Below are 25,931 nucleotides of genomic sequence, written 5' to 3'. Positions count from 1 at the left end.
ACTCTGCACTGTGTCTTCTTCTTTTGTGAATATTGTATGTCTTTTTGCCACACCCCACAAATTCCTTGCTTTCCTTGCTCTGCATTTGCAATAAATCCCATACTCTGCCACGTAATTTTCCTCACTCTTGTTGAAATAAATGAGCCTGTTAGAAATGTATCTAGCTCGTTTTTGTCTTTTCCTCCATTGGTCTGGCATGGCCTGCACCCTAGCTTAGCCGGGACATTATTCCCCAAATATCTGCTTAAATAGCCGGTGCATACTTGGCAGCTCCGCTCGGCTGCACCTGATACGGTAAGTGCTGAAGTAATGCAAGTACGCATTAAGGGCACGACTCTCCGATGAGGCTATCACGTGTTCCGAGGTAAACGGCTGTCAGACGGAGGACTCGGGGTCATATGGTTAAGTTACTGGCGTTGGCGGTCGATTAGTGACCCGCCGGGACACAGAGTTATTTGTATACGACAGCCTGCGATTCCCGGTGAGTCTGGAGAGGAACCAGGGACAGTCCCTCCCTTCTGATTCCCCTGCGATTCCAGGGCCACAACAATATCAATAGCCATTTAATATCACTATGCATAACTGTAGCTATCCATAACTATAAATATCAATATCCATTTCCTATCACTTTGCAAAATTATAAATACCTTTAACTATAAATATCAATATACATTTGCTATCACTATTCAAAACTATAACTATCTATAACTATAACTATCCATAACTATAAATATCAATATCCATTTACTATCACCATGCATAACTATAACGATCCATAACTATAAATATCATTACCCATAAATATCACTATCACTATCCATAGCTATAAGTATTAAGTACTGAATATTGTATAACTATAACCATCGCTCTTCATATGTATCACTGTTGTCGAAGAAACCTGTCTCCGATGTTGAAGAAATCATTCTCCAACTCGGAATCGATGCATCAGAGCTCAAATGTTTAAAACATGCATGTGGAAAAGGGCACAACCCTTCTGATTCGTTTGTCCTCAAAGCAGGATTCTTATACAGGTTTGACGAGGAAAGGGGGAGGTAAAGGGGAGAAGGATTGCATTGTATTTCTTATCCAAGTTTGAAGAGGAAAGAAGGGAGGGAAAGGGGTACATTGTATTTCTTATCCAAGTTTAGAGAGGAGAGGAGGGAGGGAAAGGGGTAAAAAGGGATGCATTGTATTAAAAAAGAAGAGGAAGAAAAACAAGATATCAACTGAATGGAAGCAAGGGTCACATACAAACATAAGATAAGCTCTTTGCTGAGAAAGCATGCAAGCTCACTGTCCAGCTTACTTCGAAAGGTAAACAGATGCTTATAAGGGCGAACACATACATGCAATACGAGTTTTAATGTGGGAATACTATAGTGGGGAAACTTAGCTAAATATAGCATAACAATTGTGCATTTTGTGAGGAAAGCACCAAATTTGGCACACGAGTAGCCTATCATATTATGAACAGATTTGGATATTGGGCCATCTCAAAATTTTTGATGGCAGTGGAAAATGGCTGCCACAGCCATCAGCGGCTGAATTTGAGATTGCCCAATATCCAAATCTGTTCATTATATGATAGGCTACTCGTGTGCCAAATTTGGTGCTTTCCTCACAAAATGCACAATTGTTATGCTAAGTTTCCACACTACTAAGGAGTTATATAATTGTTTTCCGGAACTCATTCTACGTTTCCAAGTAACATAAGAGTAAATTTATCATTAACAGAGATACATATACTGTTAATTGGATTCAATAATAAGCAGCACAATACTTTGGATTTTTTTTTTTAAAAACACATTGCCGAAGCTCGTATGAGAGCAAACACACAATGTACAACAAGGGGGCAGGAGACAATAGAGGGAAGGACAATACAGTGGGGAACAGAGACATTAGGAGATCTGTGGAAGGTTGAGTGGTGGGGTGGGGAACATGGCGTATACAAGATGGACACTATAGAGACTTTCAGGAAGGAAAGCGGGGAATTTTAAGGAGGTGGGTTTGGGGTGGATTAACGGGGGTAGAAAAGCTCATGGTTTTGGATGAGGGAAGATAAGCGATGGTGGTGAACAGCTGTTTTGAAGACCTGGGGGGAAGAGTTGGATTGAAGAGTGTGTGGGAGTTTGTTCCAATGACAGGAAAAAGAGGAATGAAAGAGTGAAGGAGAGCAGTGATTCTTGATTTTGGTAGTTTTACCAGAGGGGGGTTGTTTGGTGGACCTTGAGTGCCCTGCAGACATATGGGGGTGGGACATATATCTGACAGAGCAAGGGGGGGCAAGAATGGAGAGGAGATGGTTGAAGAGAGAAAGACCACCGACCTGCCTGCAGTGAGAGCATGAGAGACCCAAAGTCTCAGCCTCAACACAGGAGATAGCAATGATCCTAAATGCCTAGGTTTTCACAGCGTGAAGCCGAGAAAGGTGAGAGGCGGGAGCACCAGCCTAGATGGGAGAGCAGTACTCCATCAAGCTGCGGACGAAAGCTTTGTATGTGGTCAGGAGCTTAGGTGGGCCAAGGAAGGACTTTGCACGACGGAGGATTCCCAGTTGGCGACTGGCTTTGGAAGCCAAGTTGGAAATATGGCTTTCCCAGGAAAGGTCATGGCAGATAGTGAGACCCAGAAGCTTGAATGAAAGGACTTCTTCCAGAGGATTGATGAGTAAGTCGATGGGGGAGGGGGGGTCCAAACAGTCCTTTCAGAGAGACATAGTGAGAGTGTGAGATTTGTCAGGATTGAAAGACATGTTCCATGTGTTGGACCAGTTTGTGATTTTACCCAGATCTGCAATGAGTGAAGAAGCTGCTGCTTGCCGTTCTGAGGGATGACAGATGGTACGGCAGAGGGTGGAGTCATCAGCAAAGAGATAAAGAGGATTTTCCAGAGAGTCGTTGAGATCATTGATGAAAACCAGAAAAAGAACAGGGCCAAGAACGCTGCCTTAAACAACATCCTGGACAGGAAGAGTGGATGAGAGAACTCTATTTAGGGCCACCTGTTGGCTGCGACAGGAGAGGAAGTCTGTGGGCCATGAGTGTGAGAGCCTTGTACACCATGTGAATAGAGTTTGGTGAGCAGGGCAGGGTGCCAGACCATGTCAAAGCATGCTATATGGCTCTGAATTCATGTCTGGCATTGAGGAACTCCATCCATTGTTGGGAGAGTAGAAGCAGCATATCCAGTGTTGAGTGACCTGGTCTAAAACCAAATTGATGATTGGAAATCAAGCCATTGGAGAAGAGGAAGGATTTATTGTCTGAAGCAATGATGGTTTCCATAACCTTGCTGATGTTTGGGAGAAGGCTGATTGTCTCTAGTTGCAGGCATCTGTTTTTACACCGTTTTTGCGGAGTGCTAATGCTTCTTGATTTCTAAGCAGATGGCAGATGACCTAGAGCAAATGAGAGGTTGAAGAGAACAGAAAGAGGGTGAGCAAGAGCAGAGGAGTTGGTTTTTAGGACACGTGGGCTGATGCCGTCTGGTCCGGTTGCAGAACCTGTGTCAATTTAGTGTTTAGCAAGTACATGTAAAAGTTCATCAGAAATATCAGCACATTTGAGTTTTAACAAAAGTAGGTACATTAAGCACATTGTATAATCTGCAGGAGTATGCAAATGTCTAATTGTGCATGTCTAATGTAATTTCGCTTTTGCACTGTCCATAACTATCACTATCACTATCTATGATCATAATTGTCACTGTGTACAGCTATAATTATTAAGTGCTGTGTAACTATAACCATCACTGTTCATATCGATCACTTTCCATGATTATAAATATTGATAACCATATACAGTGCTTTCACGATCCATAATTCCGATCATCCATAACTCCTGCCATCCAATTACAATCAATGACTATAACTATCACCATCCAAAAATATAAGTATCACTTTCCATAAGTACAACAATCATGATCCATAACTTTCACTCTCCAATATCCATTCACTCTCACTACACAAAACTATTAATATCACACTATTAGGGTTAGGAGTGTGGTTGGGGGGGGGGGGGTGCCACCCCGAGAAACACGATTAATGCATGGTCACCTGTTCAACACATTAATTCCAAATTTTTATCATTCCAGACAGGGAGACTTCAAGACGTTCTATTTTAGACCCGCCATATTTAATACAAAAAATTGGGGCTACTAGCTCACTGTCCCTCACTTGCCTCTGAGCCCTCTCACCTGATTTTGAACCCCCCTCTATTATCACAATAAACTGTCAGATATCGTGCTTCGTCAGCAGGGCGTTAAGTCACGAAGTGCTCCATCTCTCGGTTGGACGAATGTGTGTCCCGTCTGCCGACAAATTAGTTGGTGGACGTTAAAATATCCCATGATGTTTTTCCCCATCAAACATTTCACCCCTTTATAGTAAGTAGCTGACACGTTGCACTGTCGCCCTCCTTCCACCCCCCTTGTCCAACCACAGCAAGCTTTCCTCGTGCATTTGTAATACATATATAGGCAATTACAGGCTGTGCATGACATCCTCATCCTCATCCTCATCCTCATCCTCATCCTCATCCTCATGACATCCTTGTAGTGTACAATATAAATACAGCACTGTTATAACAGCCATGCTTCAGAGTATGATGTCAACATGAATGAAAGTTTGAAATGTATTGGTTAACCATGACTGCTCAGGGGGGAGCCAATCGAATTGGTAAGCATAAACTGTCTTTATGATTTTGGACATTGACCGGGGCTCTGATTTGGCTACCGATGGATTTATCCTCAAATCGGGAAGACGCGACAGGGCAGGCCGAATGACTGATTAGATGTTCCAGAAGTTCGTTGCTAATTGATATAATCCAGCTTCACTTGCCCTTGCCAATGGTGAGTAGGGCAGCACGTCACGTGTGTACGTCATGTGTGCAATTGAGATTTTGGAGTGCTCTCGGATTGGGTACTTACATTCGGATGCGATGCTTCTCACGTTCACCTCGAACATCATGTACATGTCATGTTGTTTAGCTGAGAGAATCTTCATGGAGGGTTGTGGTTTGTATTTTTGTCATGGCCTTTTATAGGTTTGATGGTTCCCAAAGTGGTGAGGAGGTGAACCTGTCATGGTCTTTCATAGGATTGATGGTTACCAAAGTGGTGAGAAGGTGAACCTGTCATGGCCTTACATAGGATGGAGGGTTAAAAGAGTTGATAGACATTCACAACACACAAAAACTGCTAAAAAAAATTTCCTTTCGCAGCATAACAAACCTGGAAATCAACCGTTTCCTCCAAACTCCTTAATTTGCCAAGTTGGTATCTATGATCGGGACCTTTCATTCCTTATAATATCTGTATCACTTCACTCTTCCTCCTCATCATTTTTTTTTCCAAACTCTTTTCATTCCTCTTCACCTTGTCCGTCCAAAAACAAAAACGATGTAGCATGCATTCGTTATACTGTATGAAGCAAATATTTATCGCTTTGCAATTTGCTGTTTTGTGCAGATATCAGCTTGTTCCCAAATTAAAATAACTGAGAGAGGAAAGTGTGTACATTCATAACAAAGCTTGGTATGCTTAAATTAATGGTATTCATTAATTTTCATTATCAGACTCAAAGTAGATCAGTTTAAAAAAAACAACATTTTAATTATACAACACTGAAAAAGGGAAAGAAGAGAGAAACACGAATGTCAGGGGATGCAAATCCAGATAGATTCTGCAAATGAGATAAAGAGGTGAGTGACCTAAAGGCACATGTCATGGCAACAAGTGGAAGAATGGCCAAACGGTGTAATTAATTTGGCTTGGTCATGGTCATGGTTGTGGTGCAGAAATCCCCCCCCCCAACCCACCCTTCCGCAATCCCAGCACTCAAGAAATACTAATTAGTCACTGACCAAAACACTAGACGTCAGAACCAGACAGAAGAGCCATGATGGCGTCGTACAGGGGACATTCAACTTCTTGGAATGGGGTATTAATTTGCACCAAACTTGAACACACCTTCACCAAAATACAGAGGTGTGTGGATTAACAGGAAAGGTTAATTAATGAGTATCGTTTAATATCAAGAAGTGTGTATTTTATAAGCACATCAATCTTGTTTGGGTGTAATTTGTAAAAGTAAAATTTTTTTAAAGCTCAATCATGGTGTTTATTGTTTCTCATTCGTGAAAATTTCAATTGTCTCACTATGCTACCTGAGTGGGTATCAGTTCTGCAACAACCAGTCGCAGCATTGCAGCTGCAAGGCCTTGCGTGGGTTTGACTCAATCTGTGAAATTCCCAAGCCGGATTTGTCTTACTGGTAGTTCTCCCTCTGGACCGAGTAATGACTAACTATCCATCCAATCTTTCTTGTTCTTCTTCTGTCCCCATTGGCTCTTCTGACCACTTTATTGTCAAGGCCCATATCTCTCTGGCTATGATAGGGGAGCAATGTCAATGATGCAGGATATGGCTGTTTGCACAAGCCAACTGGCAAGGACTTCAATCTGCACTCTAACAAAAGGAATGGGTCACCATCTCCACAGCACCTGATATTGATTCGGCCTGGGAATACTTTCACAAAAATGTCTACTTTCTCTTGTGCACAATTTAACCCATTCCACCTCCAGCTATCCTATCCATCCTTTAGTCTTGTGCCTGGTACACTGAATCTAGTCAAGCAGCTTGCTTTTTACCTCTGCCACCGCGGGTGAAGGAGGTTATGTTTTCACCCCTTTCTGTTTCTTTGTCTGTTTGTTAATTGCCGGAAGGAATCCTTCGGATTTCGGGAATTATATTGGTCGGTTGTGTGTGTCATTCTGTGTGTCTGTTTGTTTGTTTGTGTGTTTGTTTACCCTGTAGCAGCCCCACCGTTTAGCGATCATGACCAAACTGAGTACAGACGTCGGCCATGGTCCAACATAGACACTTCTTTTTGGTGAATCTAGGTCAAAGGTCAAGGTCAAGGTCAGCGAAAAACCGAAATTATTCTTTTCGCAATAACGTCCGCTAAAATGGTCGTATCTACTTCAAACCAAATCCAAAATGTGCATCTTCCAATTCTGCATCCAACCATATGTCACATTGGGGTGTCACACCAACACCCTTCTTAGCGGTCGGGGGGGGGGGTCGGGTCAGTGGGGGGGCGGTCGGGTCAGTGGGGGGGGGTCGGGTCAAAAATTTCAAATTACGATAAAAACGCCATTTCAAGTCCGATTGACTTCCAAGTTATGATCATGACTAAACTAAGTGCTGTAACTCATTAAACAGTAGCACTATCGACTTATAAGAGCCAAATTGATTTCCAGGTTTTTGTTTTTCAGAGATCATGGAGATATGACAATGTTATTCTGGAAATTCCTCGCTCAACGAGCAATTTCATTTGTTTGTTGGTTTGCTTGTTTGTCTGCTTGTTTGTGGACCGGATATCTCAAAAAGTTGTTGACGGATCTGAATGAAATTTTGTGCACAGGTTGGGTGTGTGACAAGGATGAACTGATTAGATTTTGGTGACGATCCGGATCCAGATCCAACTACTAAAAATTTTAAAGTGATTCTTCACTATTGCGAGAATGGGCCAAAAACGATATATAGCACGATGTCTCAAAAAAGTTATGGACGGATTCAGATGAAACTTGGTGAACATGTTGGAAGTTTGACAAGGAATAATTTATTCAATTTTGGTGAAGATTCCATTCCGGATCCAGATCTGATTTCTTAAGGTGATTCTTCACCATTGAGAGCTGGAGCGAAAAATGAAATATAGCAAGATATCTCAAAAAGTTATGCACGGATTTGGATGAAACTTGACAGACACATTAAGTGTGTAAAAAGGACGAAATGCTTCAATTTTGGTGAAGATCTAGATCCAGATCAGGATACAAGAATTATTTAATTTTTAAAGTGATTCTTCACCATTGAGCGATTGGGCCAAAAACGATATTGTGCTGTATAGCATGATATTTCAAAATTGTATTGGGCCCGATATGTTCTCGTGGATCAGCCATAATGTGGCGGAGGTATGCGCTCTACCGAGTGCCAATCTAGTTTGGAATGCTATCCTGACTGTGAGTAACTTCAGTTCATTCTATAACACTCACAACAAGTGTGTTTCCATCCTGAATCAAGCCAGAAAATATCATCTTGCAAACCTCAAGACAACTTTCCAACCAGTCTCCTTCATGTCATGGTAGTATCTTACCAAATCTATCTCGACTGTGTGCTCGCACTCCATCACTTCACTTCCCTTAAAATGGCATCATTACGAATTATGTTTCATGTAGGTAAGGCAGAAGTTTCAAATTGCTGTTTTCCTCCAAATTGAGTGTATTTAACCTATCCTGCTCAGTCTCCATTTTACATCCTCATATCCACTGTACACTGGAATTTGTCTTTCTCACCAGCAAAGCTAAAGAATGTTCTGTGCAACCTTGACCCTTCTTTGGTGATGGGTCCAGATGGCATCAGTGCACATGCTCTCAAATCCTGCTTTGCCGTTCTTGCTTCTGTTTTGGCTTCCCTATTCAGTCTGCCCTTCTCGTTTGGCCACCTCCCAATGGGCTTGAAGTCATCAAACACCAAGCATTACTCCTGTCTACAAGAAAGGGGGAAGGGGGGGGGACAGGTCCTATCAACCACAGACAAGTAAGCTTACTTGCAATTACAAGCAAAGTCATGGAATCCATCATTGGTTCTGCTGTTAAATCTTTCCTGTTTTCAAACAACCTGATCTTTGATCATCAGTTCGGATTACATCCTGGTCACTTAACTCTGCACATGCTGTTGCTCCTCTCTCAGTAATAGTTGATGGCCCTAAATCTCAATGAAGAGGTCAGGACCATATCCTTGGCCATAACTAGGGCAGTAGACACAGTCTGACATCCTACTTTGCTTGTAAAACTCAACCACTAATGTAGTTGTTGTTGTTGCATTTGGCAGCTTGGCTGCCAGGTAGCTATCATTTCTTGGAAGTGTGGCTGTGCCGCTGATGCTGTGCCCCTCTACCAGTACACTGGTACTCATTTGGCCGACCTCGGAAGGGTGACAGGCTGAGTCAACCCCACCTGGTGTTAATTCAGCAGGAAACGGGGCTTGAACTCAGGATCCTCAGCCAGCGACCCAAGCAGCTAAGCCAACACCAGGATACCCACTAGTGTAGTCAACATGTTACTCTTCCAGCAGACTCTGGATTGCCCTAAGATAGTGTTTTGAGCCCAATCCTTTTCCTCGTCTCCACAAACGACCAATCCGATGCTCTGAAAAACACTCTTTTTTGGAAAGGACTCCACATTGTGTCATACAGTTTCCCATCATTCTGATAGCAGAACACAACGATGTCGCTCTTCTGATCTGGAATTGATCCGATGCCTGTCTGATAAATGGAACATGTCCTTCAATCCTGGCAAATCTCATATTTACCCTGTTAGTCTGGAAAGATTGTCGAATGAACCCATCGATCTATTTTCATGGTCAGCCAATGGAAGAGGTTCAGTCTCTGGACTTCCAGGCTTCACCATCAGCCGTGACCTTTCTTGGGCTAACCACCCAGAAAAGATGACCTCCACCCTCTATCATTGCAATGAATTCCTGAAAAAAATTACAACTACAGTCTTTCATAATTTTTATCTCATTGCTTACTGCTGTCAACTGTGGGCTGGCACCCCAGAATCACACTTGTCTCTCCTGAATTCTGTGGCGTCTAAAGCTCTCGATATTATGAGGAAGAAACATAAACATGTTGGCCTTGCATCACAGGTCAGTGGCCTCATTTTTTTCTACCTTTCTTCTGATCTAGCTCCCTCTTCTCTCTTAGCCTTCTGACCCTCCCCAACGACTCCAAGATGTAATCGTCTTCCATTAATCCCCTTTTGGTTTAAACTTCAAAAATCCAACCTTACTGCACACCTCACCTCTTAATTCCTCTTCTCTCCCGTTGATGGAACCGCCCTCCTGAGATGGTTTGATTGTACTCTTCCCTCCAGGGCTTCAAGCTGGTGGTGTATCAGCATCCAATGTCATCCATAATTACTACTCGTGATCTGTGTACCACCTTTACCCCTACATAACCCAACCTTCTTACTTTCAGGTTGCTGTGCTTGCTTCCCTACTCTGTCTCCTCTTATTTTCACAATTCCTTGTTTGTTGGGTCAAACTGCTACCTCATTGCCCCACTGTCAGTTATTTTCCTTTTTATCCTCTGCTCTTCCATCATCTAAAAGTTTGTGAATAATAGAACAAGCTGATCAGTGAACTTGCATGTTGTCTCTTCCATTCAAATGTAACACATGAAGAATTTCCGAATTTTTTTTTCCCATTACTTGCTCAGCGGAGGTGAGGATTATGGAACTGCAATCACTTGATTATGGAACTATCATTGTATTACACTACAATTACAACACACAACCTCAGGTGAGCAAATCAAGAATTTTTTTGATTTCCATCACCCTCTGTGTTTAACAATCAAAAATGAGTGTTTGGTGAGTGGGATTGCATAGAAATGAATGTGCCATGTAGAACTTCCTCAATTAGTGCGCACAGATGCACACATTAAACAGTTTTAGTGATAATTAGGAATCATTAAGCACACTAATTAACCCACTTCGACATTACAGATCCTTTTCCTTACAAAAAAACCACAAAAAGATAACAGGATAACTTGGTTTGTGTTTTTTTTTTTAATCTCCGTGCTGTCTTCTCCAAAATTCAATTCCCAAATTCCATCTGAAAGCTTTCTTTCTGTTTTGGTGCCAACCATGCATGTTGAGGAGATTCATTCCATGGATAGTCGGGATGCTCGCACTTTATTCTCGACTCGGAAGATCCCACAGTATCTTTGGTGAATTGTACCCTGGCTCCATTCAAAATTACCTCAATGGGTCAAGAGTTTAGGATGGTCCACCTTTTCTCATTGGAACAGTTTGTGGTATATAACGTGGGCCGTAAATCGTGAACCGCCATTGGGAAATTGGATCAAAGATAAATTAATGTGCACAGATGGTCAGGACGTTAGCTCGACTCCACTCGATTGCTGTTTGCCTTGCATGGCTCATTGGAAGTGCCATGAAAAATGTTGTCGTTACAGATAGTAAAAAACCTGAAATTTTATTCTCGGTCTTAAAAGTGGGACTTTCAGACTTGGATTGGGAGTCGGTTTGGAAAGTGGGAACATGTGACAAATTAGCACTTGGAGCTTTCTGGTGAGAGTTGAACTTGAACCTACTATGCCTTGGTCACTTAACTCTTTCTTCATTCATGTTTCTTATTATTTAATAAATAAAGAAAATTTAAACCCCAAATAAATATGTTTACTTTTTGAATCAAACGGCAGACCAAATACAGCAAGTCCTCGCTTAACATTGTCTCAGTTAACATTGTTCCGTTATCAAGTCACTGATATATTGGAAAACACACTCGATTAAAGTTGTTCACCATTCCATTATAATGTCATTTCATCTCTAATTTAGTACCAAACTAATAGTTTTCCTTGTTTTAATAAAGCTACAGTATAAAGCATACCATAAATACCGGTGTAAATAAAGCCCACCCACCCAAAGTACGTACAGTAAAGGCCATATATACATCGAGCTGTGGATAGATAACATCGGTGATTGTATCACTCTGATTACAGGTGTTTGACAAGTAGTGATCTACCTGACTTGCTGCCACCTGTTCATCTGTTAAACTGATGGAAACATCCTCAAGCGAATTGATAACATTGTTGGGTCATTGGCTGAAGTTACTCAGGTGTACATGAACGGTGTGCGAAAGAATTTGTGGCCTGAATGTGTCAATGACTTCAAAGGATTTAAAGATGTTGTCTCCGCTATGAAGAAAGTTATCTTCTGCTTGGACAATGAAGTGGTTTTTTATGAGGTTGAGGAAGCTGACGTCACAAACTTCTGCAATCACATGGAGAAGGTAACCAATGACGATTTGAAGCAACTCGAGATGATGAGAGAAAATGTTAATGAAAATGATGACATTCAATTGTTTGTTTAAAATTATTTAAAACTTGTACTCTATTTATAAATAATGTCTTTTGTCTGACGATAAAAATTTCTCTGGAACCTAACCCCCTCTCCCCCCCCCCTCCTCACTCTCCATTTACATTAATTCTTATGGGGAAATTGGATTTTCTTAAAGTCGTACTTTTCAAGAAGGTAACTGTAATGTTAAGCGAGGCTTTACTGTATGTACTGTATTGGAGTCATCAGAAGGAACCCAAAGAAGTCAAGAGCAAATATGGAGTCATCAGGAGGAATCTGGATTGGACTCGTGTTTCAGCCGCTACTCCACTACCCTCAAACCCATCCAGGAGCAACCAAGTGAGCCTTACAGAAAATTTCTGCAAGAATCCATTTCTCCCAAGACAGACAGATAAAGAAAGATAATTAACGAGTAAAAAGTGAAAGGAAGAAAGAAAATAGATGTCGGGGCGAACCCACATATATAGATTTCAGCAGTTACTCCCCAGGCCTTCACCGCCTTCCCCACCCCCAGGAACCAACAATCCATTTTTTTTTTTTTTTTTACATCTTCCTCCAGCAAATACATTTCAACTGAATTTGTCTCCAGATAAAAGTGTTTACGTTTTGATCTTGAAATTGATGAATCATCAATATTTTATTTCCGCACTTGACGTCATGCCTTCTTACACATTGCCCTCATATGAGTAGACAATTAGGGTTGTAAGTGTTTTTACGAATTGGTTTACATTTCCGTCATGTCCATGACAAATCCCTTCATAGTTCTAAATTGAAGGCAATTTGAAAATTTTGATTTGTGTTGGAGGTCAAAGACTGATTTCATTTTGCAGACATGTTAAGGAGTTTCACCAAATGAAGTTTTGAATATTATTTGAATCTCCCATGATAGCCCAGCAGATATGTGACCAGATTCTGGGGGTATTGTGATTTTAATGATACAAGCATGAGATTTGGCAGGTTTTTGTATAACATACCGAAAGGAAACGTTTCTGCTTTGGGGCTATCACTGGTTTACCCTGTAATAGCAGCTGCAGCTATTTTCCAACATGGCCACCAACCAGTTTTATTGTGATAAAGCTCGCATGGTTGCATAGTTTCATCAGTAGTTGGTCTGTTCTGTACCAATATGGCTTGAAATGATTGTTCCGATGTGAGAAATGTGATTCAGCAATTATAAATGTAATATCTAGTAAGTTAATCCATTGGTAAGGAAAGAGTTCCAAAAGAGAGCAAAGATCGCTGCATGATACTCTGATTTACATAAATATTTTGATCTCTAGTTTTCCAGGTTATTCTTCCAGATCTGTACAAGCTCCCCAAAAGTGCTCTGATATCTGTGGAGTGAAATGATGTACAACATGATCATATAAAATGCTTCCATATTGACATTTTGCCAGTTAACTAATCCCACCCACTTCATTCATGAAGTGACAAAATGTCATAGAATATAATAAAGATGGGACAATTTACTAAATTGTTTGAATGAGGAACTAGGGCATTTATACAACTCCTTTTTACTGTTTACTTTATTTTGAAGTCTTAAAATATCCCTCAATTTACATAACAGACACTATAATGATAATGTGTTTCCACTATGATATTGTAACGGTTTTGGAACATTACCCCAGGGGGAGAACACACATGGACAAGTAGGAGACTCGAAGATTAGTTATTTCATGTCTTTGTGTGGATAGTCTTTGGTCCCTTGTCAAGGTGTTGTTCGGGGTGGGGGAGGGGTGGAGCTTGGGGTATATGTTGGTTAGTTCATGTTTTCCCAGTGTGAACTCTTCCTCCCCCGACCCACCCCACTCCGCTCCTTTCAATCTTCTCTCCTTCACACCATCGGTCCGTTCTCCCCTCTGGAATCCAAAAAATAACCTCCCCTTTACCAAACGTCATTTCAACAATCCCTCCTTTTCCCAATCGGTCCACCCCCCACCCCAATCTCTGCTCCTTCAGCCAACCCCTCCTTCACCCTCACCTTTGTCCCCGTGGCCGTTCGGTCATCCTTCGGTCCGGCGGAGTACCTCTCTGTTTTCACTCCATTCGTGCATTGCTTAATTCGGCACGTTTGATCCGTCTGTGCTCGTTAGTACTTCGGGCCGATCAGATTCCCTTCATGGCATTGGGACTGTGTCCATTCTCACATGCATGTTTGTGGCACGAGTTGCGGCGCTTTCCCCATGCACGGTGGGGTGTGGCACATCTCAAGGGCAGGGTAGAGTGAGGACTGTATAGTGAATGCTTTTGCGAGGGAGGGGGCGGAGGCTATCGTCGCGGCCTTGGGTGGATGAAGGGAGAGATCGGCCGCTTTGAAAGTTCCCTCAGAATAACGTGGTATTTTCCACAGGCTGCATCATGGACCCGCCCCCATTGGATGTGCACCATTGAGGAGGAGGCTCACATGAGTCGGGGAAAAAGTGAGCTGTAAAGAGGAAGAGTGCAGAAGTGCCCAAGAAGAGATGGGGAAAAGAGATTCTGCATATGAAGAAGGAAAGGGCGGAAGTGAAAGTGTTTGGGACAGAGTTGCCAAAGAGCTTGTCCTCCGAGGAGCAGAAAGCCGATAGTACGGAGGAGGGCAGTGTGGAAAGCCCAGAATGTGGTTTGGTTTGTGGGGAGCTGCTGGACGTGGAGACCCAGCAGAAACGGAGTTGCTTGCAGCTGGCATATTTGGGTTGCCAGAGAGGACTCGCCCACTGGGTGTGGGCACCTCGGAGATGTGGCTGCATGTCTCATCACACCACATCACCACTGCCTATCTTCCCTATTCTCTGGTATACTTTGGCTTGTGCAGCCCGGTCAAACTGTGAGGTAAGGGAGAAAAGAAAAGACCCTACTTTTCTTTTCCCCATACTTTTCTTTTCTTTCCTTCTCAAGTCTTTCCTTTTGTCTTCTTCTTCATTGATTTGAATGATGGCCATGTGTCCCTTGTGTCAGTCAGTAAGATTGTATAAGAAAAATATGTGTATGGTTAAATCGGCTCTTGTGTGCCTTTTGCTTTTTTCTTTAAATACTTGTTATTAAATGATTGTGTGTGTGTGTGTGTGTATAAATAAATAATTGTTTGTTGTTATTTCCAATCTGTCTCAGTTGGCTTCTCATTTATTGGTCCAACACAGTATACAAGTGTAGTTAGACAAGAAGTTGTACCCCACTTGATTTGCTCTGTTAGCTGGTGCTGCATCTTTCTGTTCCACTCGGCAGAAGATCTCCAGGCGTGATACTGAGGGTGTGGCCTCTAGTTAGGTTGCCGTGCCAATAGAAAGGTATCATGGAAGCATCAAAGTGTAACCCTGCTAGGCCGGGAGTCTAAGTCAAGCGGCAACGGCTTTGGACCATGGAGTTATCTGTTGTCAGCGGCCTCAGGACTGGGTGTTCAAGAGAAACTCGAGTGCTTCCCCTCGTGGTGAGCCCTGAACCCTGGGCCGAAAAAATACTTTCCACCAGTCACAATGAAGCTCTGCCTGTCCCGGGTGGAGCTGACTTATTGGACTGACACAACTCACAAATGTAATCTGAAAAAAATATAATCATTCATCCGTCCGCCATTTTGATCGCTACTTATATTGGCCTTGCCTTCAGGACACTAGTGTACATTTGTAGATGAGACAATGCATCTTCTATCATGAAAGAAAGGTACATTTTGATTATAACGCTTGCAGAGGAAATAAAGTACGTTTTGATTACAACCCTTGCAGAGGAAATGCATATTATTTTCAGAAGCGATCGATGCAGCGGTCTGTTGCCTATACACTGCCCAAATAAAAATTTCATTCACTCAAGAGGACTTTTGAGTTTCTGTACACTCAAATACAAGACTTGTCACTTCGCTGATGGAAATACACATATTTTCTGTGATGGCTAATCAATAGGGCAAGAAGAAGAAGGATTCCTGGCAGTGCGGGGATAACCAGCATCGCAAGTTGGCATTTGTAGTTTCGCCACGTGTCTCCACATATCCATGAAAAAAAATATATATATATATATTTTTTTCATCACAAACCCTCTCGGGAGTTCCGTGAATCCACCGTAGTTGGATGAATCTTCCTCCGAACTTTGGAACTTCTCATAGAGTCAGGATCGCGCTCATCACAAACGACGCTCAGAATGCCAGAGCACGAACAACTCCCTCCTCCTCCTCCTCCTCCTCCTCCTCCTCCTCCTCATCATCATCATCATCGTCAATATATGGGAACGAAGGAATATTCCTGTAATCACCTCGGTCTTCTCTACAATATCTGGTATTATTTGCCATAACAATTGTGCATGCTTTAAGGATCGTCGGTTAGGAACCCTTGATTCCACCAATGAATGTCAAGTTTGGCAAGTGATTGTCATTGCCAAATCTCAGAATGATGTAGTCGGCAAAAGTGTCTGCAGTGAGTGAACGATTTGCTCAGAATGAAGTAGCGTGGTTGTTGTTGTTGTTGTTGTTGTTGTTGTTGTTGAACTAAACCCTTGCTGTAGCGATACCTTGTAGCAAATGCCGACTGTGCATCCTGATCAGGACACGAACTGGACCGCCGTCGACTGTAGGGTACTTGGCTAGTGGCTTAAGCATTCAAGCAAGCACTCTAATTCATTGGTAGATAAGGACGGCTCGCTTGGTAAGTGATAGCTATGTCCAAATGTCCAAACTATGTTCAAATTAAACAAATGAACACTTTTTTAAAATGTGGGAACTGCTACTAAGTTCAAACCTGGAGCTTAAATTTTGTAATTCCACTTAATGTAAGAGATTTTCGAGGTGATCGCATGTGCAAATACGAAATAAAGCTACGAACGCTGGCATCTCCGGGCGTTTATAAGCATTGCAATGTATCCAGCGATTGGTCGCTTTGATGAACAGGCATTCGATAATACAAGTGAGGAAAGTGAGAAAAAAACCCTTTATCGTTGAGAAATCGTTGCGACCTGTTACAAGTCAAGGCATGGTTGAGCAGGCTAAAACACATGGCAGCTTCAGACCCAGCGAGGTAACCCAGGAAATGCCTCAAACCCCCATACAGGGCAAGGTGCCGAGGATCCTTTGATAAAGGATATAATTAAATATGGATGTTAATTAGCTTCAAGAGGGGGTGTTTTAATGAACGCAAACCCCAATTTGGACGACTTACGATTTTGGCTTGTACATATGTAACAGAGCAAGTGGTTTATTGACCTCTGCTGCAGACAGTGGAGATTATATTCCACAGCACACAATGTATTTGCCCCACCTTCCCCACGACATCTCCCTTCTAATGCCTCCCCCCCCCCAGGCTGCTTCCTAAGGCAGCAGGCGTTTCTGGAATTTCAAATATGCATCATTGATGTGTTTTTTCCCCATTCAATCATTCAAATGAATGAAAATCGATATGACAATAAAATCCCCTGATATAGTTATTTAATTGTTTATCTTTCTGCTGCTGCAGCCCAGCTGCTCGCGATGAAACGAGTTGCCTTCATTTCCTAACTAGCTGCTTGTTATTGTGGGACTAAGTAATTGGGCTTATTACGTAGAAATGGCTAATTGTGTTCTTTGTACTTGCCTGCTGCAGGTGCTGACGTAACGAGATGACTGTGCTTTTTACTCGTGATGCCTCGCAAGCGTTCGCTCATGCAGCATAACGTCCTTCATTGTTCAGTCGAGACAGTCTCTTTGTTCGGGCTCTAAGCAATTACATCGTATCTGTTCATTGCTTGCAATCCACACGAGGTGGAAAAGAGGATCTTGTCATGAACTTGCACAAAATTCGACCAACATATTGTAAAAGGGATGGCAGAATGGTCTGGAGGGTTTGCACACTCACCTCTAAGCTATCCTGCCTGGGTTTGAATCCCGACCCAGTTACAGACTGTCATCCTGCTGTTTCACAGTTTCACAGGTAGAGTGATTCTTCAATGGTTGTGCCATCCCTCGAATGTCTATTAAAGTGGAGTCCCGGTCTGCCGGTATTCGTGGGTGGACTTTAAAGATCCTGTGGTATCCTTCATGAAGAGTCGGTGAGCTATTGCCGGCACCCTGAACAAATTATAAAATTCCTGCATTGACTTCCTGTGTCAGAGTGGTGATCCATCCAGGATTGCAACAGTAGCCATATAAACTGTTTCAGTAGAACCGATGCTCCATATGGAGCATGGTTCATGATCTGACGTACAGTGTAATAAAATGAACTGTGGTGCTCGATCTACCCGAAGGCACACCGGGTGCTAACTGCCTCAGCCCAAAAACAAGAGTTACAGGGGGGAAGGGGGGTTGTCTTTGCCACACATGCTGATGTCTTGCCTGTGAATAAGCAGGACGACAGTTTTCAGCTGGGTCAGGATTCTAACCCAGGCTTACGAGCTCAGAGGCGAGCGTGCATACCTCTCAGCTATCCTTCTTCCAACCACCATTTGCTACTTGCAATAAACAGTGCTGGCAGAGAGTTTTTAGGAAATCCTGGGATCTGCGCAGTTTCCTGGGTATTCCTCAGATCTGTGCGCTACAGCTGGAGCTGTACATTTTTCGGTATTTATAACATTTATATTTCCACCAACACCCATCATTGCGCATTGAAACACACTGATGACAGTCGAAAATTGACATGCAGTCCTGCAATCTTAACCACTCCCAAATAGTCCAGGATTTATCTGAGCAAATAATCTGTATGTATTGTTAATTGATTTGGCCTCTGGGAAACGCACTCGTGCTCTTTTTCGGTGAGCTGACAAACATGAACGATAAAATTACATCGCCATGTGAGTATAAGTGGATGTATCTGTGCTGGACTTCCAGGCTCTTCAGATGAGAACGTGGATGTCTTTCTGGCAAATTAATTTAACCACAGAGTGACCACGCGTTCCATTGTGGTGATGTCTGTGTGGCCAAATCGCACATGATCCTCATTCTACTCCTGTCTCTCGTGCATCATGTACCGGACTAATCCAAGAGGACGAGTGATCCTCCTTCGTGATATTAACTCCAGGGTTAATCATGATAAAATTAAGTGAAGTGGCCTAATCGATGCCCAGCCCTAAGGATATAGATGTTGCCTTTGTATCACATGACCCAAAGACCAAAATTGTAAGAGGCCTTGGATGTGATTCCATCTTGAATCCAGCTTGAAATATTAATTTGGTGTTTGCACAGTAAAACTTCAAAATGAGGAAAGCTGAGTTGTACTGCACTATGTATTTCGGTCACTAACTCCACATGTAAAAACATAACACAATTCAAAATCTCACGTTTAAGATTCCCTTGTCAGCTTGCTGGGCCAAGGTGCAATTTCTACATTATAATGATACAAGGCGTGTGGCTCACAGGCTTCTGCTCCTGGTCCAAAGATATTATTTCGTTTGATCCATCAGTGGGATTTTTTTATCCTTTATTACTGGATTGTGAGACAGAGGTGCAAGAATCTATAGTGAGTGCTGTGATTAACATTTGAAACGCTGTATGAATGTGCTCTCTGCAATTGCCAATGATCAGTACAATGGAAATTCAGGTTAAAAGTGACTGCATTGGCTTGTGCAAATGCTGTGCCACACCAATGCCGGTAATTTTGTGCAATAACCACGGCGATTGATACGGACGGACAATTCCAAGTCATTTCACATTCATTCCCGCTTCGCTTATCCTATGGAAGATGCTGGTGCTTTTAAGCAATGCATCAACAATTTCAGACAAATCTTCAATGCAACAACAGATAATTTCAAATAAATCTAATGGAGGAACAATCACTTGATCAAAAGGAAGTTTTTATTTTTATTTTTTAAACCGGTGACAAGTTTAGGTTGCTCAACAAGGTTCTCGAACATATATCTTGTGTTCTGAGTTGATCCCGGTTCCACTTGCATGGTCTGTTAATCCCAATGGTCTGTTCCACCCAAAGTAGCCGTATGACATGCCAGTATGTGCTGTAGATCATCTTTTCATGCTTGCCGCAGATGGTCCATTGAACGAGGTCGTCCCTGCAGTGAAAATGAACGAATCACTGCATGGATGGCCTTTGTCTCAAGTTTGATGGAGTTCTGTTCTTTTTTTATAGGCCCCCCACACTTCACACATCTTTCTCCTGGATATTGTGGAGTCACTGTTAGGTCTACTGCTGTCCCCAATAATAAGTGGGTTGGTGACTTCTCATTCTTCCACTGCTTCACTTCAGGTCTTGTTTCCCCTACTCTTTCTGTCATTAACACCTTCTGTACAGTGTGGCTTGGCTATGAGTTTTAAACATCCCTTGAAGAAGAACAATGAATGCAGTGTATATGTATTAAGGGAGGGCAAATGGGGTTAATTTTTATTGATAGTCAAGAGCCAGAATCACAGACCAGACCAACCAATATAAAATACTTGCTAATCTTCGATTTTGCAACAACCTGTCAGGGTAAACGAGGGTAGTATAAGAATGGCAGGTAGGAATGGGGGCGGTGCACCTCCTGCTTGATTCCATAGAGGGAGGAGTGGGATAGAATTGTCTCAGGAAGGTGGTTCCAAAAATGGGAGAAAAGAGGGACAAAGGTGTGGATGTGTGCAGTAAACTTGGATTTTGGGAGTTTAACTAAGATGGGCTAGCTTCCTAGATTTGCTGAGAAGGGTTAGAGGACTGGACAGCAGTTCGAGCTCAATCGGAGAGGAGGTTAAAAACAGAGAGACCATCGACCTTTCTGCGGTGTGAGACAAACAGGCTTTGTGCTTCAGTCTCATCATGGGAGATTCCAATCATTCCTTTTTTTTTTTTTCATTTTCAGCTGCCATTTTATATCTTCAACATGCATTGTCAAGCAATTGCAACAATAGCCTCTTGAATATTATACCAAAACGATTGGTCAAAAGAAAATTCTCACAAATGATATGGAATCAAAATATAAATGATAAAGGAAGGCTGTCGCGATATATAAATGATTGGGTTACCGCTCGTCCTTTTCATAGGCAAAACTTTAACAACACCTATGATTCATGAAAAACCCAGGACTTATAGGAGAAATTAACAACACAAAGATTATAAACTTTTAACAGCCATGCAGTTGGAAAGAAACTTCAGGAAATAAAAACTTTGTCCTTTCGACCACACATTTTTTCTACATGGAAGGGATTCCTTGAACCCCAACAAATGAGAGCTTCAAATGCATATTTCTTTGTTTCTTTTTTTTCCTCTTCAAATATCTCATTAAACAGTTTCCAGAACCTATTTAAATGAAGCAAGTTTTAATAAAATCAGCCTGTATGTGCATTACACAATTTTCATTTGTGTCAAATGCCATTTCATAACCAAATTCGTTAATTTTTACAGTTTAACTCATAACCAGAGCAATATCAGTAGTTGACCTCTTCAACCTCCACAACTCAGAATCTTAAACGATAAGGAAGCTATATTGACCTCAGGTGCTACTGATTAACACGAGTCGAACACCCATTCTTATTAATAGCAAGGTTCATCGAATCTACCTGGTGACACCATGAATAGAATCCAGAAGAATAAGCAAAGCAATGAACCCAAATAATTACCCCGTGCGGTAAAACCCGGAATGTAAATTTTTTTATATGTCTTTAAACCTCTTTAAATCTTTATTGAAACGGAATTATGTACTTTGACTGTGGAAAACAAATTGCCTTCATAATAGTTCCAAGAACTATGCTACATATTGATATAAAGCATTGGAGGGCATGTATCGGGGCAAAGATTGAGGCTGCCATAATGGCTATGTACCAATCAATAAAGCCTCCATCTCCTAAATTGTGACTCAACGTCGTCTTTTAACAGCACTGTATTTACGGGTGGCTGGTGTATTAAGACTGCTTAAGGAGCGATAAACTTCCAGATTTTAAAAACGATCTTTAAAATCACTGTTTTATTAAAATTGAAGTATGCACAGGAAGGATGGCATTGCCATTTGTGGGTTTCCCCTTCACAAAATTCTTGAAAATCCCCATGAACCGCAAATTCGCAAACTTCACAGGTAATGGGGGAAAATAGGGTAAGGGACTTGAGCTTTAAAATTTGTTCAAACTGTCCCCTTAATTAACATGCTCGTGCAGTGTTTTTATTCTATTTATTTTCATGAATAAAGCGGTTATTAGGAACATAAAATAAAGTATTATTTTCCCAGAGTGGAGAGCAGTACTCCACCAAGCTGCTGATGAAGACCTTGTAATTTGTTGGAAGTTCAGATTTGCCAAGGAAAGACCTGGTACAATGGAGGTTGCTCAAACCACACTGGCCGCTCTCCAAATCTAGTTCGGCCAATGTGGTTTGCCCAAAAGAGATTGTGGTTTATGTGGGGAGGAGGGGGGAGGGGGGAGGGGTGTTCACCAGATCGTCTTTTCATAGAGACATTATGAAAGTGTGAGATTTGTCAGAGTTGAAAGACATTCCAAGTGTATCAGCCTCTTTCCCTCGACAGAACTTGATAGCTATCAGGACCAGCGCGTGATTCTATCAATGTCTGCGTAGAGGGAAGAGGCTGCTCATGCCCGCCTACCTGAAGGGTGAGAGATAATATGGCAAAGGATGGAGGTGTCAGCAAAGAGATATGCAGGATTTTCTTTGGAATCAGAAGGATCGTTGATGAAAATGAGAAACAGGACTGGGTCCAAGAGACTGCCTTGGGACATTCCAGCCTTGACAAGGAATGGAGATAAGAGTATCTGGTTGAGAGCTATGCATTGGCTCCAGGTGTAGAGGAAGTAAAAAAAAAAAAAACCACGAGAGGAGGTAGCCTTGGATGAAGGAACGATGAAAGAATAAAAATCCAGCAAAGAAGCACAAAATGTGGCAAGAGAAACGGTTTTTGTAGAAAGTATAATGAAAGAGAAAAGTCCCAGGGTGTGAGTCGGGATGGCAAGAGACGATGGAATGAAATAATGATGAGTGTGTGTGTGTGTGTGTGTGTGTTTGTGTTTGTGTTTGTGTTTGTGTTTGTGTTTGTGTTTGTGTTTGTGTTTGTGTTTGTGTTTGTGAATATGGGGTTAAACAGGGAGTCCTAAACAGCAAAGGCAATTGCACGTGATGAAAATTTCCATACAGGCACGGAGGAAGCATGGCAATGAGCACTAACACAAAACAATGGACACAAAAAACGTGGACAATAACCAACGGCAGCGGAGACATTCGGAATGGTATACCTGGCTTTTGAAGCTTCTCACTGAGCAGAGACATATGAACAACTTTGGAACGAGAATTAGTTTATATCGTAGGAGCAAGCAGAGTCTGAGAAAGCAAGCAGTGCAGCTTGATGCTGAGGAATACTCAATAAGAGCAGAATACCTTCAACCTGTAGGTTACAGCAGGAATTTGTGATTTGTTCGGGGTGTCCGAGATAACTCTCGTCCTCTTCACATAGGACACTGGAGGATATTTAACATATACTAACTCATGCTAGGAGACAGGATGCACAGTTTAATGACCATCCCATGGGACGGCACACACATTTATCCCTCATCCTGCCTGCAAAGCACCAGGACGGTGGTTTATAGCCGGGTCGGGATTCAAACCCAGGAAAGCACAAAGTTCAGTGCACTACCTCAAAACGATCATTTCCTCAATTCTACTTTCCTAACACGTCGTATTATTGTGTAAAAAAAGGAAAAGTAATTCATTTAAATGTTTAATTTAACAAATTGCAGACGATTTAATCATTTAGATTTGCCTTGGTTTTAACAGTCCCATTAAGACGAACAGATTTGTTCTGCATATCAATCAAATTAATGAAAATTCGAATTAATAGGACCTTAATGTAAAATATGGGGGCTGGCAGGATGGCCGAAAGGTATTGCACACTTGCTCTAAGCTGTCCAGCCGAGGTTTGAATCTTGGCCGAGCTATAAACTGTTGTTCTTGTGTGTCACAGGTGGAGTCATTCATCAATGTGTGTCCTTCCATGGATGGACAGTAAACTGGTGTCTCGTCTGCCGGCATCAGTTGGTGGATATTAAAGATTCCACAGTTGTTGGTGTTATTGTTGTTGTGTATAAGGGAATGTTTCACTCAGTCCCGTGTGACTTGATATGTGCTATGGAAGATGGTAGCCCGCAAAATTTGCTCGGTAAATTCTAAACTGCGTATTTGGGCACAGCTGACAATTAATCCAGGTGGCTAGGATTATATAAAAAATACGGCCCGTGGGCCCTGGTCAGTTCCGACTTCATCGATATTGGATATATTCATTAACATTCATTATTTTTATTCCGGCCCTAATGAACTTCATACTCATTAAGACTCATTATCTTTCTTCCTGGGCAAAAATTCAGAAGAAAAACAACTGCTGCGATAAGGTGTAGACATTGTTCCATAGAAGCATTATACCATACAAAAAGCAAAAACTATGAATAGTCTTGGAGTTTTAGGACTTTGAAGATTAATTGGCCCTAATGAACTTCATACTCATCAAGACATTATCTTTCCTCCTGGACAAGAATTCGGAAAAAAACGCTCAGACAATCTGTAGACATTGTTCCATAGAACCATTATACCAAACCAGAAGCAATGACTATGAATAGTCTACGAGATTTAGGACTTTGAAGATTAATTTATTGGACTAATTAACTAAGTCAATTGGTGACAAATCTGAAATTTTATTATGGGAGGTTCTGTGACATCTCCCCAAATATCATTGGTCTGAGTTTCAAGTCATTCTGACTACAGGTTACAGAATAATGATCGAAAGATTGATTGTGGACAGACGGACGGACAGACTGACAGACGGATCGACGGACATGGACCCCCATTTTATAAGTCACTTCCTTCGGAACTGACGAATAAATAGACTCCTCCCATGCTCTTCGAGCCGAAGAAAGCTGCATAAAGCAACCATGAAAGGCTATGAAAGGTAAGACCTTTGCTGTTTCAAACCCTTCCCAGAGTTCCTCCACAGCGAGTTAGACGTTCACAAATCGTACACACCTCTTTCGCTTTTTCCTCATTTTTTATATCTCAGAACGTCTCTCCTCACAGAACGTACCGCACGCTTTCTCTCACTCGTTTTTATATCCCCGGGCCGTCTCTGCGGGGTGCCGTCCGCCCCAAGCTCACCCGCCCCACTGGGGCACGGTTACCATGATGACCCGCGCGCTCTCAAAAAGGCGGGCGTCGGAGTTCGCAGAAGAATGTTGCTGAGGAAAAATGAGGGCGGGCTTCAGAGCTCGTGAACGAAATGTGTATGAACGTGTCTGTCGTAAAGAAAAAAAGCTTCCCATAAGAGAGGGGATCTATCCTTTACCCTTCTCAACGCATCACATTTAAGATCCCATTAGATATGGGGATGGGGATAATGTGAACATGCATTTAAGGAAATAACTGTCTGAGGACCTGGATGTGTGGATGCACTCATCAGACTGGATTCTAAAATTCGTAACAATATATATATATATATATATATATATATATATATATATATATATATATATATATATATATATATATATATATATATATATATATATATATATATATATATAATAACAAATTAAAAGAGCCTTCTCCTTTTAAAAAAACAAGGACAAATGTGTCCAAAAGCAGCGTCCTAAAGGTTTTGTCGGCTAAAAAAAACACCAAAAAAAAAACAACTTCCGATATTTCGTCACGTGCCTTGATTAAGCCAATAGCGAGACCCGTCATAATGTATTTACATATTTACGATATATAGTGTATTTATGAAATTACACTATGATAAATGGAATAATCTTTAAATAGTAACGTGAACTTTTTGAAACTTTAAAGCAAATTTCCAAATATATTTAAAAGTTCATGATAGACGCTCTCAAAAGGCACCGTAAATGCGAGGATGTGTACATGTGCTTAGTATTTAAGGAGATCCGGATCTTGTATATACAAGGGCCGAGTCCTAGAGGTTAAGGTTTTGTCTTCACAACAACAACAACAACAACAACAACAACAAGAACAAGAAGAAGAAGAAGAAGGACAACAACAACAACAACAACAATGCCGAGCTCTCTATGAGCAGCGTTCGCTACGCGAGACGCTGCTAAAAAAAATCCGGACGATCAACTGGTATTTTTTATTTTATTTTATCTAA

Source organism: Eptatretus burgeri, chromosome 16, assembly GCF_056783735.1.
Source record: "Eptatretus burgeri isolate ZD-2024b chromosome 16, Ebu_testis_v1, whole genome shotgun sequence".
Taxonomy (NCBI): domain Eukaryota; kingdom Metazoa; phylum Chordata; class Myxini; order Myxiniformes; family Myxinidae; genus Eptatretus; species Eptatretus burgeri.
Note: the sequence above shows the minus strand (reverse complement) of the source record.